General features: G+C 32.8%; 1 long non-coding RNA gene across 5 annotated transcripts in view; it reads left to right on the top strand.

The window, feature by feature from the left end:
- LOC140611666 (uncharacterized) overlaps positions 1-17,447 on the top strand; it is a 212,324-nt gene that overhangs the window by 73,200 nt on the left and 121,677 nt on the right. For 4 of the 5 annotated variants that reach the window (XR_012012776.1, XR_012012778.1, XR_012012775.1 and 1 more), the window contains exon 2: positions 9,759-9,900. This is a non-coding gene — a long non-coding RNA (uncharacterized lncRNA). Of the gene's footprint in view, positions 1-9,754; positions 9,901-17,447 lie in introns of all 5 variants that reach the window. The other variant, XR_012012777.1, reaches the window with a different exon arrangement.

The following is a 17,447-nucleotide window of genomic DNA, read 5'->3' as shown; positions in this document are numbered from 1 at the left end:
TAATAAGCCCCCCTCCCTTTTTAATTTCTATTCCCATTTAGGAAAGTTTCCTGATAGTGGAAACCAACATTGTCATCCACCCACGTAAATTTCACAGAATTTTAAGAATTTACCGTTGTTAGAGAGACAATTAATATTTGGAAATGTATAGAAAGCTAACTATATAAATTTCAGTTAAATTTTTTTAGAAGGTAGAGATTTCTGAATGCTCAACCGCAAGTGACATGACTCATTTAGTTGTTTAAGTGTGGATGCATGGAGGTTGAAACACACAAGAGAAGAGAATTCAAAACATTTCCAGTGAAAGTGCAAATTACTAATGGAAAGGCAACTATTCTTTAGTTAATGATTTTATACAATCTGGGAGGTAAGGAAACAATCTAACAAGATTTTTGCTCATTTATAGCGTCGTATTATGTATGACGATATGTTGCATTATAGCCATTTAGATTCAATTAAATTCTGTCTTTTTCATATTTGAATTAATACTTATCAGTTATTTCTTTAATAATAACAATTTGTTATTTCTGAATTACTATGTGTTTACATATCTATATCAACATATATCTATTTATAGTATTTAGCTATCATAATAGCCAATGCAGATCATAAAAATTATATTTGTAGCAAGAAGATTAACCAAACATGGTAATTGTTTCACTTTGTTTTTTTTTTTTTGTAATTTTGTATTTTTAATAGAAATAATAAATTTCCAGTTTGTGAATTATAAGAAGTGATTATTGACAGAATCTTATACCATAAATTTTCTTGTTCAATAATTATTTTACATGCATTTTGTATTGTAAAATGAATAGGCATAGTAAGAGTCATCAAAAATGCAATTTTTTGTATTTCTAGGAAAATATGAAAACACTGGCTATTTTAAGGAAATTTCATATTCATATAAGTTTTGGAAATATGACACGTTCAATTTAGCATACAAATGCATAGGTTCTGAGAATAAAAAATAATAATAAATTTATCATGCTAACAAGCTTCTTAGACTTGATTTTAAACTATGATGGCTGAGCAGTATGTAGCAATTTTAGCTCCTTAATAATGTATAGAATATGCTTGATTTAGTAATAAGAAGACCTTGGGAGAAACGTTTTAAAATATAATCCTTAATTTCTGAGCAAACTTTAATTTTACAAACATAATCGTTTTAGGCCTCACAGTACCATAAAACCAAACATACACAGTCATATGACCTGCTTCTGCTTCACCTTTTGCCATATATATTTAATTTAGGAAACATTTATATTTATATGCTATATAAAATATAAATACATATTTATTTAGATAAAACAATATTGTCAACAAATCAGTGAGAAGGATGACTACAACATTCAATGGATTACCATGGGCAATATTGACTAAAGCCCAAGCTGAAAACATCATAGTAGCCTCTTTATCGATCAATTTATCTATTTTCCACCTATTATCTATTTGTATTTTATTGAGTGGGGGGTTCCGAACAACATTTTCTTTGTTTATTTTAAGTAAAACACATTCCTTAATATATTTCAGTCTCTCAATAACTTACTTATTTTACATTCTACACAAATTTTCAAGGTGGAAAACAGCCTTATTTTATTTCTTGCAATGGAATGGAGGATTTAAAATAAGACATTAAAAAGAGAATTTAATGTACTATGCGTATCCCCACATGAACATGGCTGGTAATAGACAGCATTGGGATCAGTGAGTTTACATACTGTCTCAGTCTCTCTTAGTTTGATTTTCTCAAAACAAGTATAGATATCATCCCAAAATCCAGGCACGCTTGACTATGTATTTGGGGCTGACAGGTGATTTATGAATAACTTACTGTATCACTAATAATTTTTGCTAAGACCTACCAAAAAAAATGTAGTGCTCACTTAAGCAGAGGAAGTTTATATTCTAACAATCCTGAGCATTTTAAAGATAGACCAGTGATATATCAATTTTAATTCTTAAAATTTCCAGAACCAAACACTCAATTAAGGTATTCAAATTTCAAAACTCTAAATGTTTGTATTCTGAAGGTGATTTTCATATTTAAACCATGAAGCTAAATACATGCATACTTATTTTAATTAGAATAAAGCATTCTGATATATATGTGTATGTGTGAGTGTGGGTGTATTTTTAAAACTCACTATCACAATTAAGCCAGTGTGATATGAAAGAGTACAGTTCAGGTTAATCTGAGCAAAACAGAACTTTTAGAATATATATTGATTTTCTACCTTCCAAAATACTTCCATAAATCATGATCATTGTATGCCATTCCTGTGTGCCCTTGATGCTGCAAACTATAATCTAATCTTTTACTTCAAGCTTCTAGAAAAGAACATTTTTCTTAGCATTTCTTCCTACTTATGCATTTTAGTTACTTTCTCTGTCTGCTTTTTTCTTTTATTTACCTACAATATTGCTAGCTATACACATGATGCTGACATCTCAAGGTCAACAAAATGAACTAATGAATAATAATACTTTTGTTCTCAGTGGGATTCTTGCCCAAGAGTTTAGTAAACGAAGAAAAAATAAACTCTCAGGCACAGCGGTGTTTGCAAGCTTCTAAATGTGATTTCTGAAATGTTTGAGGCCAAAAATCCTTATGACTACACTTTAAATTTATGGCTTAAACTTTATACAGACCATCTTCACCTAGTATTTTCTATTTTCTGTATCCACAAGAACATTCTATATGATCTGACATTTGCATTCAGGATAAAACAAATTGATAAATGTTTTGTAATTTTCATTTCATATGAAATCAAAAGTAATATTATCCTGATAATATTCAAGGAATGATTAGTCCTGTCTCATTTATATTTATTACTCTTTTCTATTTTGATAATTTTTCCCATATTCTGATTATTCATTACCTCCACTTGCACAATTGATTGGCTATAATGAATGCTGTGAGCTCTACTCAACTGAAACAGCTCTTCCTTGTGGGATTCACATTGGAAAATAATAAAAGTGTGACAGGTAAATATATTGGATAGGAGAGTGCAAGAAAATGGATTGGAACAGGACAATTGAAATGAAGAAAAAGAAAAATTATGAAAGACTTTATTAGAAAAGATAAATGTACAAAAATAGCACAGGTTAGCAAGAAAGAGATTCAATGAATCAATTGTACCTTTATACAGTGTTTCTTAATACCGTCTGCTCTTAAAACAAGTTCTAAAGAATCTCCAAAAGCAAAGTCTTTAATGGAATGCACCTTCACTGAAGGGTAGCAACTTGACACACTTCTTTCAGGAGAGTTTGAATTTTATAATGGAAATATCATGACATTAACCAAAGGTGTTCACTAACTGATCTGAATTAAATAGATACAAACCAAAGGCAAGATACCCTTAGGAATTTGAACATAGAATAATAATGGCCTAATTTATTCAGAGTATAAAGTGCAGCTTAAGTTCAGTAAAGCAATTATAATTTCTATCTTGCAGAAATGTTTTATTTTAATCACTACACTCAGGTTATTTTTCTCTGATAATAATTGATCGCCTTTCATACACAATATCTATCATCTATCATCTATCTATCTATCTATCTATCTATCTATCTATCTATCATCTATCTATCTATTATTCACAGTCATGAATATGAAAGGCATTGTCACTTGAGGTAAAAAGAAAATAAAAGTAAATCTAGATTGCTATTTACTGCAAAGATTCTAAATCAACAAACTAACCTGCTTAAGCTCATTTTAAAATGAAACATATGGAAATATAGAAAAAATTTTAAAAGATGATAATAAACCTAGGAGAAGGTTAAGATTTAGAGTGGAATGCAAAAGTACCAAAAAGGAAGACTAGCTATCTCTGGATGCTTTGAAACCTTGAGATAATTTTTAGTAGGTCTAAAAATTCCTAAATAATTTTATGTTCCCTAGAATTTGTAAAAACAATGGTCATAATTGTATAACTACTTTAATTATTTCCTAAAAATTATAAAACAAGTAATTTCTGTATATAATACAATTTCTAAGAATAGTAATATGACTCTAAAAATGTGCTTTTTAACTAATATACAATGCATTGCTATTTGTGAGTGTCAGGAGTGTTTTATTTATTCTTTTTTTTCTTCTCTAGTGAAATTATGTTTGCTTTCACTGGATTCTTGCAAATAAGAAATGATTTAAAGTCAACAACTATTCTTAAATGCTTACAGTCAGAAAGAACCATATTATACAGATTAAATAAAAATTTTTGAATGTTCAATAACAATTTGTTAAAATGGATTTTCAATAAAGTGGATTTTGAAGGTTATCAGCTTTAATAAAAACTTGATTTTATTTTCTTCACTAATTCAAGTAAACTACTCATTATAAATACAATTTAAAGTTAGAAATGGGAATAATTTTGATGATGGTGTTCATGTTAGTATTGACTCCTTAGTCCATTTTGAAGAATCATTTGTTTAGCTTACTATGTTACATCATCAATTTAACTCTAGTTGGTCAAAGATAAACAAAGCTGGACATTACTTAAAAAATGAAAGCAGATTTATGCGATGCCTGGGTGGCTCAATGGTTGAGCATCTGTCTTTAGCTCAGGATATATCCCGGGGTCCAGGATCGAGTCTCTTATCAGGCTCCTAGCATGGGGCCTGCTTCTCCCTCTGCCTGTGTCTCTACCTCTCTGTGTCTCTCATGAATAAATAAATATTTTTAAAAAAGAATGAAAGCAGATTTTATTCTACAAATACTGGTAGAAGGGGAGTTTGAGTTGTGGTCAAATCAATTTTGTGCAGAGTTGTCTGGGTGCTTTAAGGAATAATGTGGGAGTAGAGAAGGGGCAAGTGGATGCTCAATATGGTCTGGGGAGTGACAAATTATAACAGCTTGGTCAGTATAAATGCCATTGAGACAGCTGTGTCTGCTAGCTGGCAGTATTGATGTTAGAATTTTATTCTGCAACAGATTTTGGGACACCGAGTCCGTATCCTTTCTGATAGACATTTCAAAGGCATGGCTCCCAGGTCCTTGAGAAAGATACTCCTGGGTTGTAGGAGATACATACATATATTTATCAAAAGAACAGAGGAAGGATTACAATTGTAAACTTTTTAAACAATGCTCTAGGGCAGGGAATTCTTAGCTGAAACAAATGGCTAATTCTTTTGACAGTCTTGAGCTTTCTCAAGCTGAATTTTAGAGGAGGGTGGGGTCCTCCTAATGACTCCATCTTAAGCTGTTTAAAGGCTTTTGCTAGAATTTGTCCAAGTATGTCCACGTCTCATAACACAGGGGTTTGAATGGAGTCCTGTGTGCCCAGCATGCTTTCCAGTTCTCCAGTTAGAGTGGACAAACCCAGAGACCACAGAGCTCAGGGACTGACACAATGCTAACACACACTATTGTTTACAAAGAGAGGGTAAGAGACAGACTGAGAAAAATTAAACAGAAATGGATCAAACTGTTCAACAACAAGTGGCTGTGTGAATATTGACATAGTGACAGGATTTAAGCATTGTTATAAACTGAATATTTATACCCTCCCCCCATTTGTATATTGAAACCAATTCCCTATGTGATTTTAGTGAATGTGGGACTTTGGGAAATGATTAAGCCCTACATGTGGGACCCTCATGAATAGGTTAGTGCCCCTATAAAAGATAGCCTGGAGAGCCCCCTAACCTCTTCTGTCATGTGCAGGAAGAAGATGGTCATCTGTGCATCAGGAACTGGGCTCTGACCAGGCACCAAATCTACTGTTGCCTTGATCTTGGACTTCTCAGTCCCAGAGCTGTGAGAAATAAATTCCTGTTGTATTAAAAAGCCACCCACTCTGGCTATGGAGTTTTGTTATAGCAGTTCAAAAGGACATTTGGACATTTATCATTCAAACTAGAATATTTTAGAGCTAATTTCACATAAAGTTATGAGAATTATTTACAAATTCAACAAATTTCCTTTTTAAAAATTGTATTATAATAATTATTATTATTTTTTAAATTCTATTGCCAAGGTGGGGCTCAAACTCATGACTCTAGGATCAAGAGTCAGATGCTCTACTGACTGAGCTAACCAGGCACCCCCAAAAATTTGACTTTTGGTTAACAACATGGATTTTAAAATGGGAATGAGATATGTAAAATTAATATTCATTAGCATTATGTAGGCCACCAGTTTCTATCAGTAATGCTGGGGTTAACAGATTAATTACAGTACTCCAATTTTAAATATTTTTTAAAGATATTTATTTATTTATTTATTTATTTATTTATTTATTTATTTATAGAGTCAGAGAGAGAGAGAGAGAGAGAGAGACAGGCAGAGGGAGAAGCAGGCATCATACAGAGAGCCCGATGTGGGACTCGATCCAGGGTCCCCAGGATCACGCCCTGGGCTGCAGGCGGCGCTAAACCGCTGTGCCACTGGGGCTGCCCCCAGTACTCCAATTTTATACTAGAAATATTTAGTTGTGTTACATGACCCCAAAATACTTCCTCATAATGTTCACTTTTTTACTATAGATTTTTACTTGAATTTATTGAAATGGAATTTACAATTTTGATGAGTTTTGATAAATACATACTCCTATGCAAGCAGCATTGATTATAAATCATTTCTGTCACCCCAAGAAGTTTCTCTATCACGTTTTGCTGTCATCCTCAAACCAAAGTAATCATTGATGTCCTATCTGTTGTTATAAATTAGTTTTTCCTTTAAATTTTCATAGAAATGGAATATTATAGCATGATCACTTTCATGTTCATCTTCTTTTGAGCATCGCACTGTTTTAGAGATAAATCTATGTTTGTATACAGAAGTAATTCACTATTTTTTGTTATAGGATGTTATCTCAATTATGCATATACAGCACCTTGTTCTTCCATTTACCAGTGAATGGGTTTTGAATTATTTTCAGTTTGGGATGATTGAGACTACAGTTGCTTTGAATATTCAAGTATAAATTTGATGAAGATATTTTTACTTTGTAAATGTTTATTCATTTTAGAGAGAGTGCAGGTAGGGGCAGAGGGAGAGGGAGAATTTTTATAATTGTCTTCTCTTTACATATGTTTGCATGTTTTCTTTGGTTTGCTTCTAAGATTTCTCTATCCATGATTTCAGCAATGTGATTTAAATGGGCCTTGTGCAGGGGCTCCTGGGTGTCTCAGTTGTTAGTTCAGCATCTGAGTCTTGATTTTGACTCAGGTCATGATCTCAGAGTCATGGGATCAAGCCCTGGTGTTCAGCTTCATGCTGGTTGGGCATGGAGCCTGCTTAATATTCTCAAAATCTATAAGTGGGCTTTCGTGTGGTTATCTGTTAGACTGCTCACTATTTCACCACTGGTCATGGAATCTCTGTTGTTTTCTCTTTATCTTAATGTTTTGTATGTGCATGCTTTAGTTTGGCAGCTTCTATTGCTTTGCCATTGAGTGGATAGATTATTTCTTCTGTGGTAACTATTGATTCCATCCAGAATTGTTTTAATTTCAATACTGTACTTTTCATCTTTAGAAGTCCTGTGTGGTTCTTAATTTTGATCAGATATAGGATATGGCATATTTAATACTGTTGAATATTGTTTTACTGTTCTTTAAAGTGTTTTGAAGCTTGAACTTTAACAATGCAGAGTGTTTTTAAGTTTTGTTAGAAAACGTCTAGAGTAGCCTTTGATATAAGTACACGTTAGCCCTACTAAATTACAACCCTACCCAGGTCTATTCTGAATATTCCAGATATTCCAAGAAGACCAAGACTGTAAGTGGCTAGAACCGAAATTACTGCCTAATTCTGTGTGAGCTTTTTGGATTTTTCAGCTTCTTACACCCTTATTATTCTTTGTCCTGTGCATGTATTCTTCATCATTCAGCCAACATATCAAGAGGACTGCTTTGCAGATGTCTGCAGCTGTTTCTTTGTATGCAGTTGACTCTTGAATGGATTTCAACTACCTGAATCCACTTACACACAGGTTGTTTTCAATAAATACAGTACAGGATTGTGCATGTGTTTTTCTCATGGTTTTCTTAATAACATTTCTTCTTCTCTATTTTACTTTATTTTAAGAATATAGTACATGGTACATATATGTTAGTTGACTGTATTATTGGCAAAGCTTTACCAATCAGTAGTACACTATTAGTAGTTAAGTTTTGGGGGAGTCAAAAGCTGTATGTGGATTTTCAACTCTGCAGAAGTTGGCTTCCCTAACCCCCATGTTGTTCAAGGGTCAACCTTTGATTTCTGTCTTTGCTACTTTGCCTGCAAATTTCAGCCATTTGTTCCTCCTTAATCATCAATCTGTATCTTCTTAACTCAGCAAGCTCTAGTGCTTCGACTGGGTTTCCCATTCCTGAGCTTTAGTCCAAAAAGTATATATAGGCAAAAGTTATGAGAATCTTCTGGGTTTCTCTTTTTTTACCGCTTTGCTGAGAGATTATAGTTCTGTGCTTTCCTTGTCAATGTCTGAAAACTACTGTTTTTCATTCAGTTTATAGCTAAGACTAGAAGACAAGTTTGATCCCAGTGACTCCTACATCTTAGCTGGAGCTGGGTATACGTATTGTATGTGTGTGTATCACTTTTAGTTTTATGGTAAATTGATTATCATTTAGAAAAATTTTGTAATTATGGAATTGTCTCACTTTTATTCAACTCTTTAAAACTTTTAAAAACTTTTATTATATACTTAAATATACGATATCCTATCTAAAATACACACATAATTTATTTAAAATACTGAACTTAAAGCCTTTGGTGATTTTGTTTTTGAGCTGCATTATTTTTTAAAACTAAGAATGTTATGGATCACGAGTTAAGAATGAGATCTGTAACGTGCGGCAATATATCCTCAAAATATACATGTAGTCTCCATTTTAGTAAAAGTCTGATATTTAAAAAGGCTGTTACAGTTTGAAACATTTTGAGCAACAGATCACCAACCCCATTCCTCAGAAGTAAAAGTTTTGTCTCAGGGAGTGCCTATCAGTTTGAGAAATGCATTACTGTTGGTTCAGTAGTCTCATTTGTTCTTCTCATCTGTATGGAGATGTGCTTATGATACTTTTCTGAATATCGTTTTTGTAATGACTCCATTTTATCGCATTATGGAACACCTGTTTTTGTATTTGTTATCATATATCCTCCATACATCTCTAGAAAAGGGAAGTTGAACAGAAGCAAACATAGATTAATAGCTGGTCGGTGTAATAAACTTCATAACCTAAAATCTTGTTGCTTTTAACCCTATCCTGTCACTGTAATTCACTATAATATTTCTAAATCTCTGCTTTTTGCTGCTCTTTTTTTTTTTTTCCTTTCTACAGCTGCATAAGCAGGTGCAGGTTTGAAGCAGTATAAGGGATGAAAGAGAGTTTATCATGCAAATAATAGTATCATTTACCCCACCTCAACCCTGTAATTGACCTGATTGATCGTAATGTTAAGATTCTCTCTCTGAATTCACTAAAAACCAGTGGGTAAATATATAGCAAGGGGCATTTTATTGACACAGTAGAACCTAATAGCAGTCTATCTTTTAAAAATACATATGATTTTCCTAACAGAACCAACTGAGGTTTTCGTTCTGTAAGTGTATCTTTCCCCTTGCTTTGAAATGAGAAATACCATATCATTTTGTTTTCTGCTGCACATTTGCCACAGTCCTTAAAGGTTTCACGCGAAGCAAAATAAATCATCCAGACACGTAATATTTATAAGCATGGCAGTTTAAGTAAAACGAGGACTGTTCCTTTTAATTCAAATTCCTGATAGATTTTTTTTTTCAAGCTAGGTGCACAAAGGGCATGACGATGTAACATCCATATGCTGATTTGAATAAATTGGGCTGATTGGCTTCTGGAAATTTTTTGAAGGCCCAAGCATATCCAGGAGAATAAAGCCTTAATGTCCAGCTGTCTTTTATACCTACCAAGGTAAATATACCTCAAATGATCTTTTATTTGGCTATATATCTCATACAGAAAGAAGTGGAAACCAATAAAAAGGAAGTGACTCTGCCTAACATGAAGCAGAAGGGAAGGAAGCTTTGTGGCAATGTTCTGTGAAAGGTTGTAGAGATACATAATATAATCTGCATAACTGACAAAGTTCCCTGGGTGGTAACACAGTGCATAAGTTTTCAGGAACAAGCCATATATTTTGTAAAGAAAGAATTTAAAGGGACAGTGTGGATATAATCAGTCTATGTGGATGGCATTTTGAGCTTATTAAAACTATCTCATGTCAAAACAAATTCAAAAGAACTTATTGTTGCTTTATGTAATTCAAAATATAGCCATCTCCAATGTCTCTTTTCAAAGCCCATAATATACAAATAGTCAAGCACATATGCTTGACATCTAATTTATTTTTGATATTCTGTGAGCCTAGTGCATCAGTTTGCTCATATTTGAAGCACAGAGTTATAAAACAAAATTCAAATGTTGTGAACATTTCATTGAGGCCATTATTCTCTAGTCAGCAAGGCTGAACGTTTGAAATATTCTCAAAATCAGTTTATCTCTCATACTAAACACAGCTTGCCACTTTTAAATCTGATAATGACCCCAACATTTTTTTGGAGATGAAGTAGAGCAAATGCTGCATCTGTTTGATAAGGTGTCTAGAATTTCATAAATTTCTTTATGCCAAAGTAAATAAACATAAACTAGACTGATACAAAATACTAGTACAATAGTGAAAAACTATTACACTTGGCACATTTGGCTTGAAATCAGGTACTATTCCATTTTGATAAGCCACCATAACTAAAATAATTACAGCAGACAGTATCTTTCATAAATAAGATTTGTTACATGCTTTAAAATTAATTAATTAATTAATTTATTTATTTATTTAATTAATTAATTAATTTACTTGAAGGGGAGGGACAGAGGAAGAGAATCCTCAAGCAGACTTCCTGCTGAGACGGAGTTTCATGTGGGACTAGATCCCAGAACCCTGAATTTGTGACCTGAGCCAAAATTTGTGCTCAGTGAGGAGTCTGCTTCAGAGTCTCTCTCTTTGTCTCCCTTTGCCCTTCCCTGTGCATACTCCTTCTTGCTCTTTCTTTCAAATAAATAAATAAATAATAGATAAATAAACAAACAAAATCTTTATTTTTTTTTCCAAAGGCATTTTATTATACATCAACTTACCAGGAAAAAAATTTTCCATCACGCATTCTATGGTTCTTAAAAATCAGTGTTCTTTCACTTTTCATTCACCATGTCAGTGATCTACCCAGAAAAGAGTAAAATCTAAAGTAAAGTTTAGATATGGCAATCAAACACCTCTGATTTAATGCAAATGATAATTTCTCAATGTGTAAAACAGAGTTCTTTGACTCAGAATGTAAAAGCATTAAATTGGAAACTGAAAAAGCAAGCAAACCAAAAGTTTATTTGGAGTCTTTAAGAATTTAAGTCCAGGAGACACAGATTCAAGAGGAACCTGAAAGGTTCTGGGTGTTGGGGTTAGCCATCAGGAGCTTGTAGTTCAATTATCTGGGGTATGTTTCAGATCACTGATTATAGGGAAGCCATTGATTTTGCAGCTATCCCCATTGTTTGAGTTCCTCCCATCTGCCCAAAGTCACTTCTGGGGAATTTAAAGGGCCATTGTATTTTATTTCATCTTCTTTTTTTCTTTTTTTCTTTTTTTTCTTTTTGAGAGTGGGAAGCAGCCATATATACAGAGGCATTTTAAAAAGTCACAGTATACTCTCTCTCTCTCTCTCTGTCTCTCTGTCAAATAAATGAATAATCTTAAAAAAAAAAAAAAGTCACAGTGAGGGTCCAGAGAAAGTTACAGAATTAGAAAAGACCTAAAAAGACCTCAAGTTTACATTTCAAATTTACTCATCTTCTGCACAGAGACACCTTATAACAATACAAAAACATTGGGAAGAGGAAGAGTCTGATATTCAGAGTCACCACATTGTTAGATTCCTATACCTCGTTTCCAACAAAAAAATCACAAGGCATACAAAGAAATGAAACCTTGTCCCATTCAAAGGAGAACATAAAACAACAGAAACATTCTTTATGAAAACCTTGGTGGCAAATCTACCAGATAAATACTTTAAACAATTGTCCTAAAGATGCTCAAAGAACCAGAGGAAGAGATGGAGAAAGAAAACTAGAAATAAAAACTGCCTATTGATAATAAAATAGGATATGATGCAGTATTTAAAGGGAATGAGCTAGTAATACCTGCATGAACATGCATGAACCTCAGAAGCATCACATTGAGAAAATGATTGAGTGAATGAAACCAGACATAAAAGTATATAGACTATGTAATTCCATTTATATGAACTTCTAGAAGAGGCAAAACTAATTTATAGTAATAGAAATCAGAGCAGTGATTGCTTAGGCGTTGAGAGAAGAATGTTTTACTGAAAAGAAGCATAACGGGCTTTCTGGTGTAATATAAAATTTCTTGATAGAGATCTGTGTTAATGAGTGTTAGGAATTTCTCAAAATACAAAATATATCTAATAAATAATAGAAAGTGGCATCAATCTATTTATTCATCCATTTATTCATATCTTCCCATCCCTATTTATCAAACACTGATTTTAAAAAGACCTAAGCCTAATGAAATGTCAGAGACCATATTCATTATATTACACATCAATTAAATTTAATCATCCCCTAATGTACATGGAATTAGAAATCACTTTTTCAAATTTTATTTGAAAATGATGAACCAAGGTAGAAATTACATATTTGAGAGAAAATTTGCTTTACTAAAATAGATGGAGCTCCCATTTTAAAAAAAAAAACAGGTACAAAAAGAACTGAAGAAAAAAAAAAACATGTGGCTTATTCATAAACCATAAACTTGAGAGAATTATCCACGAGCTAGTTCTCAACCTAAAAGAAATAACAAATTTGTAAAAGAGATTTGGGGTTGAAATAATTTGACTCTTGTGTTAAATCCTCTTCTGTTTTAAAGAGAGGAGGTTTAAGCAGTAGGCATCCCTGAAGCATTAATGAGAGTTATGAGATCCTTTGATCTATAAGTGGGTGTTGATGATGGAGGACATTTTTTATTTTTGTAGGTCCATCTTGAACATTTTCACCCCAGTCACTGTGTCAGAAAGCATCCAGTACATTTCTAAATGTTTCTCTGGGAATACATATTTCTTCCTTACACTTTTCCTCCCCCCACCCACCACCACCTTGGAAGCTACTAACCTAAAAATCTTGAGTGACCACATTTCTGTTGGAGGGACCCTGTACTGAGTCTGTGACTAGTGTGGTAAAGAAAGACTCTGAGAGGACTATCTAAGAAGAGACTAAGGATGGTCTTAGAAAACACTGAAAAATACAATGTGGTTAGAGAAAGCATTCAAATATTGACCAGCTTAACTTGGAGTGCAAAGGATAGGCTGAGTGCAATCTAATATATCCAAAGACTCTAGAGAAGGGTAGGCAGCCAAAGAGCTTGTGAAATGGATTTCAGCAATGGAGGCACATAGTGAGTGGGAAGATACTGGGTGATTTGCTAGCTCTTGCAGATGTCAGGATGGACAAATAATGTTTATGAATAAAGTAGCCCACAAGCTCTGAACAAGGATGATCCATTACTCCCAACCTAATCACTAATCCTGAAACTTAGATTGCCTCCTGAGCTTTCAGGAGAAGAAAAGATATTCACAAAATTATTCTAGAGTTATTAAATGGTTAAAAATAAATCATATTTTTAAATGAAGAGGTTTTTTTAGCCTTACTTGGCAATATTGAGTTCATTCCAATATGAAGAAATAAGGGTTTCACCCAAATTGGACTCAGTTGTAAATAAGTACATTTGCAACCTTGAAATTCTCCTTCATCTGGGGTAAGAGTATATAGTAAGAATTTTTAAGAATATTTGTATAGTATATATCTTTATCTGTGGTTGAAGACAACTCCTCAGATATGATCAGAAAGGAAATGTATCTCATAAAAGCATTAGAGTAATGCTGCGTAGAGAAGATGCATACTCTCGGAGTTATCAGTTTTAGAGTATTCCATAAGATTAAGCTTCAGAACACATTAAAAAGTTTGTCAAATTCTTAGAGAAGAGTGAGTAGGAGTAAAGTAAGGAGCATAGAAATATATATTTAATGGTCAAATATTGGACTCTACATTTTTGAAATAACTATCTTCTTAGAGGTTTTGGTGCTAAAATTGAAGTCTTGAGCAGGCTTCGGAAGACGTTGCTCTAAAATTAGAGAGGGAGACCATTGCTAAACTAGAAAGTTCAGGGTAGAAGTAGCCATTTTTTGAGAGATTTTATATATATATTCTTTAGAGGGCATACTTTTTCTTTTGATTGTATAAAATCTTGACTTTTTGGATTACACTAAACCCTAAAGAAAGTCAATGGCAAGTAATATGAAAGTTATAGTTACAGGTTTCAGAAAATAGAGAAAATACAGGGATCTGGCCTCTTATTTTCCTCTGGAGCTTGTTATCTCAGTCCAAGAGATTCCTGAAGAGCTGGAAGCTTAGTTGTAGATTTTGTTGGACACCCAGCCAAGTATCTGTTCCCTTTAAGCAGCAGAATCTTGTTGTTGATAAGCTTACCGATGTGTTTCCCTGATTTCATCAGAAATTCTAATGAGAACCTTCATCAGAAATTCTAATTATATTCATATTAAGTTCACTGGGGGGAAGGAAGCCAATGATGGGGTAAGGGGATGGCCTGGGGTATTCAGTAGAGTAGGCTGAGGTACGAAGAGATCATATTATCTTCTATTCATAAAGGATAGACCTCTGTAGAAATAGAACAGCAAATATAGTAATCCTGGGATCCCTGGGTAGTGCAGCGGTTTGGCGCCTGCCTTTGGCCCAGGGCGCGATCCTGGAGACTCGGGATCGAATCCCACGTCGGGCTCCCGGTGCATGGAGCCTGCTTCTCCCTCTGCCTGTGTCTCTGCCTCTCTCTCTCTCTCTCTCTCTCTCTCTGTGACTATCATAAATAAATAAAAATACCTTTAAATATAGTAATTCTAATATTTAACACTTAATGAGTACTACCTGTAAGGTTCTTTTCTAAGAACTTTATATGAGTTAAATAATTTTCTCCTCAGCCGACTCCTAAATAGTAGGTAATGAAATTAAATTATTTTATAGGTTATTAACTGAAATACAGAGAAGTTGAGAAATTTGCCCAAGTTATAGAGCTAGAAAATGGTACAGAGAATCTGCTTCTAGAAACTTCAATATCAAGCCCCATAATGCCCTTGTAATTAATTAATTAATATTACTCTTTGTAAGAAGGAGGTATAAACTTTATTTGGCTTACAGACTAAAGTGTAACATAGAGGAATATTTAAGAAAAATATTCATGTACCAATATCTAGAAAATTAACTAGGTGAAAAACAATCAAATATTATTTACTGGAGTTATATTGACTTACTAGACTCAAACACATACCACATAAGGGTGAGATATAATATTCCTCTTATGTTTAAATGTAAATATTTTATGTATATATAATATTAAAATAAAAATGCTTATTTTTAAGTCTTTGAAACAATTTTATAATATATTTATACAGGCCACAAAAGATGTCAATACTTTCTGTATAATTTAAACTATACAGATGACATTCTATGATATGCCCAAGATTTATTTGAAAGAAAAGTAAAATATACTAATACATCCGAAGCAAATTCAAGAAAAAAATTAACAAATTCAAATAATATTAGAAATAAAGTAAGGTATAACTTAAAAAAAATATAAAGAATACTATGTAAAATTTGTTTCTAACTGACAATTTTTCTGTATTGTCAGTTAGAAAATTAATATTCAAATTTAAAAAATGGAACAAAAATAAAACGTTTCAAAAGTGGAATAGATATGGACAGAGCATACTTAGTTTCCCAGATGAACTCAAGTGTCCAAAATTGCAGTACATACAAAATCTCAAGGTCGAAATTATTCTTAAGGGTTAAAATATCTTTCCTAATTTTAATTCATTTTTTTAAATTAAAACTTTGATGACAGTTGCAATCTCTTATCTGCTCTGTTGTTGCTGATGAGTTATATATTTGTCTTTATATTAAGCCAGGGTAAGTTCTCCTATTGAAGAAGTCTTTCTTCAATAGTATAATAATTTAAATATTGGAATATAGCTAGCATTCAAATTGTTCTCTAAACAATGAAACAAAAAATTAAATCCTTCAGATCTTTCTAATTTAATATTATTAAATTTCATCTGTTCTCCAACATTCATAAATTCCAAAATAAACTTAGTACCTTCTAAAAGTTTAAATCTATTCAAAGAATTCCAATTGTAGCTGCTTGTTTACACAAAGACTTTTTTCTTGTCAGGAGTTTCCTTGCTCACATTCTTTCTCCCTTCTATGAGCCATGTTTCAATCTACCTTCATTGTCTGGCATGATAAATCTTCTTTAAAGTCTACACCTATCCAGTATTTAATCATTTTCAAGGTTATGAATTTTCTTCTAAACTTTATCCTGAATTGATTTTCCTTTTTCTGAAGACATGATTTATCATATATTTTGGAATATTCTATTATGCTTTACATGATTCACTCTCATAACTATATAGAGTAAGAAGTATTTATCTTTTTTCTGTCTGTTCTTATAAATATGTCTAAGGCAAAGTGGAAAGTATCTAGCAAAATTAACATAACAAAAGTGGAAAGTATCTAACAAAATTAACATCAATATTTTAATTGTAAGCCTATGGAAGATATGCTTATTATCAATTAACCAATACAGTACTCAATGTAATTAATGTTGCTTCACTATTGATGATTAGTTATGATAAATTATTTATCATTTTTTCAACAAGTCAAGGTTGATTTCTAGAAGATATAAGAAACTGATGTAAAGATCAAACCAATTTTATAAGCCTTTTCATATTTAGTAGAGCCCTTAAAAGCATGTGAATGTTTTTGGAAATGGTATCTATAGAAAGAGAAAATTCCTGTTTTTTAAAGATTTTATTTATTTTTTCATGAGAGACACAGAGAGAGGCAGAGACATAGGTAGTGGGGGAAACAGGCTCCCTGTGGTAAGCCTGATATGGGACTAGATTCCAGGATCTTGGGATCACACTCTGAGCTGAAGGCAGATGCTCAACCACTGAGCCACCCAGGAGTCTCTATTTATGCACATTTTATACCCACAACACCCATCTCAATAGGAGACTGGCTTCAACTGTTAGCAAATTGCATGTGCTTGACATCAATTCCATACTAGCAATAAGATTGAAATATTTCATAAGAGAGAAAAAGGTCCTTTCTTATTAAACAAATATTATATTGTGTGATCCTTAAACATACAGATTGCTATTTAAAATAATATCTTCACATGGTTGCTAATAAAGCAACTATTACTCTCCTACTACTTTCTTAAGAATAAAGCCATTATTTATTCATGCTTTGTATAATTGGTAGATGTTGATTAGTATAAGGCAACAATGACATTTCTGTTTCCTTCCCACTAATTGGAA

This window comes from Canis lupus, chromosome 20, assembly GCF_048164855.1.
Source record: "Canis lupus baileyi chromosome 20, mCanLup2.hap1, whole genome shotgun sequence".
Taxonomy (NCBI): Eukaryota; Metazoa; Chordata; class Mammalia; order Carnivora; family Canidae; genus Canis; species Canis lupus.
This window is presented reverse-complemented; position numbering and strand designations above follow the sequence as displayed.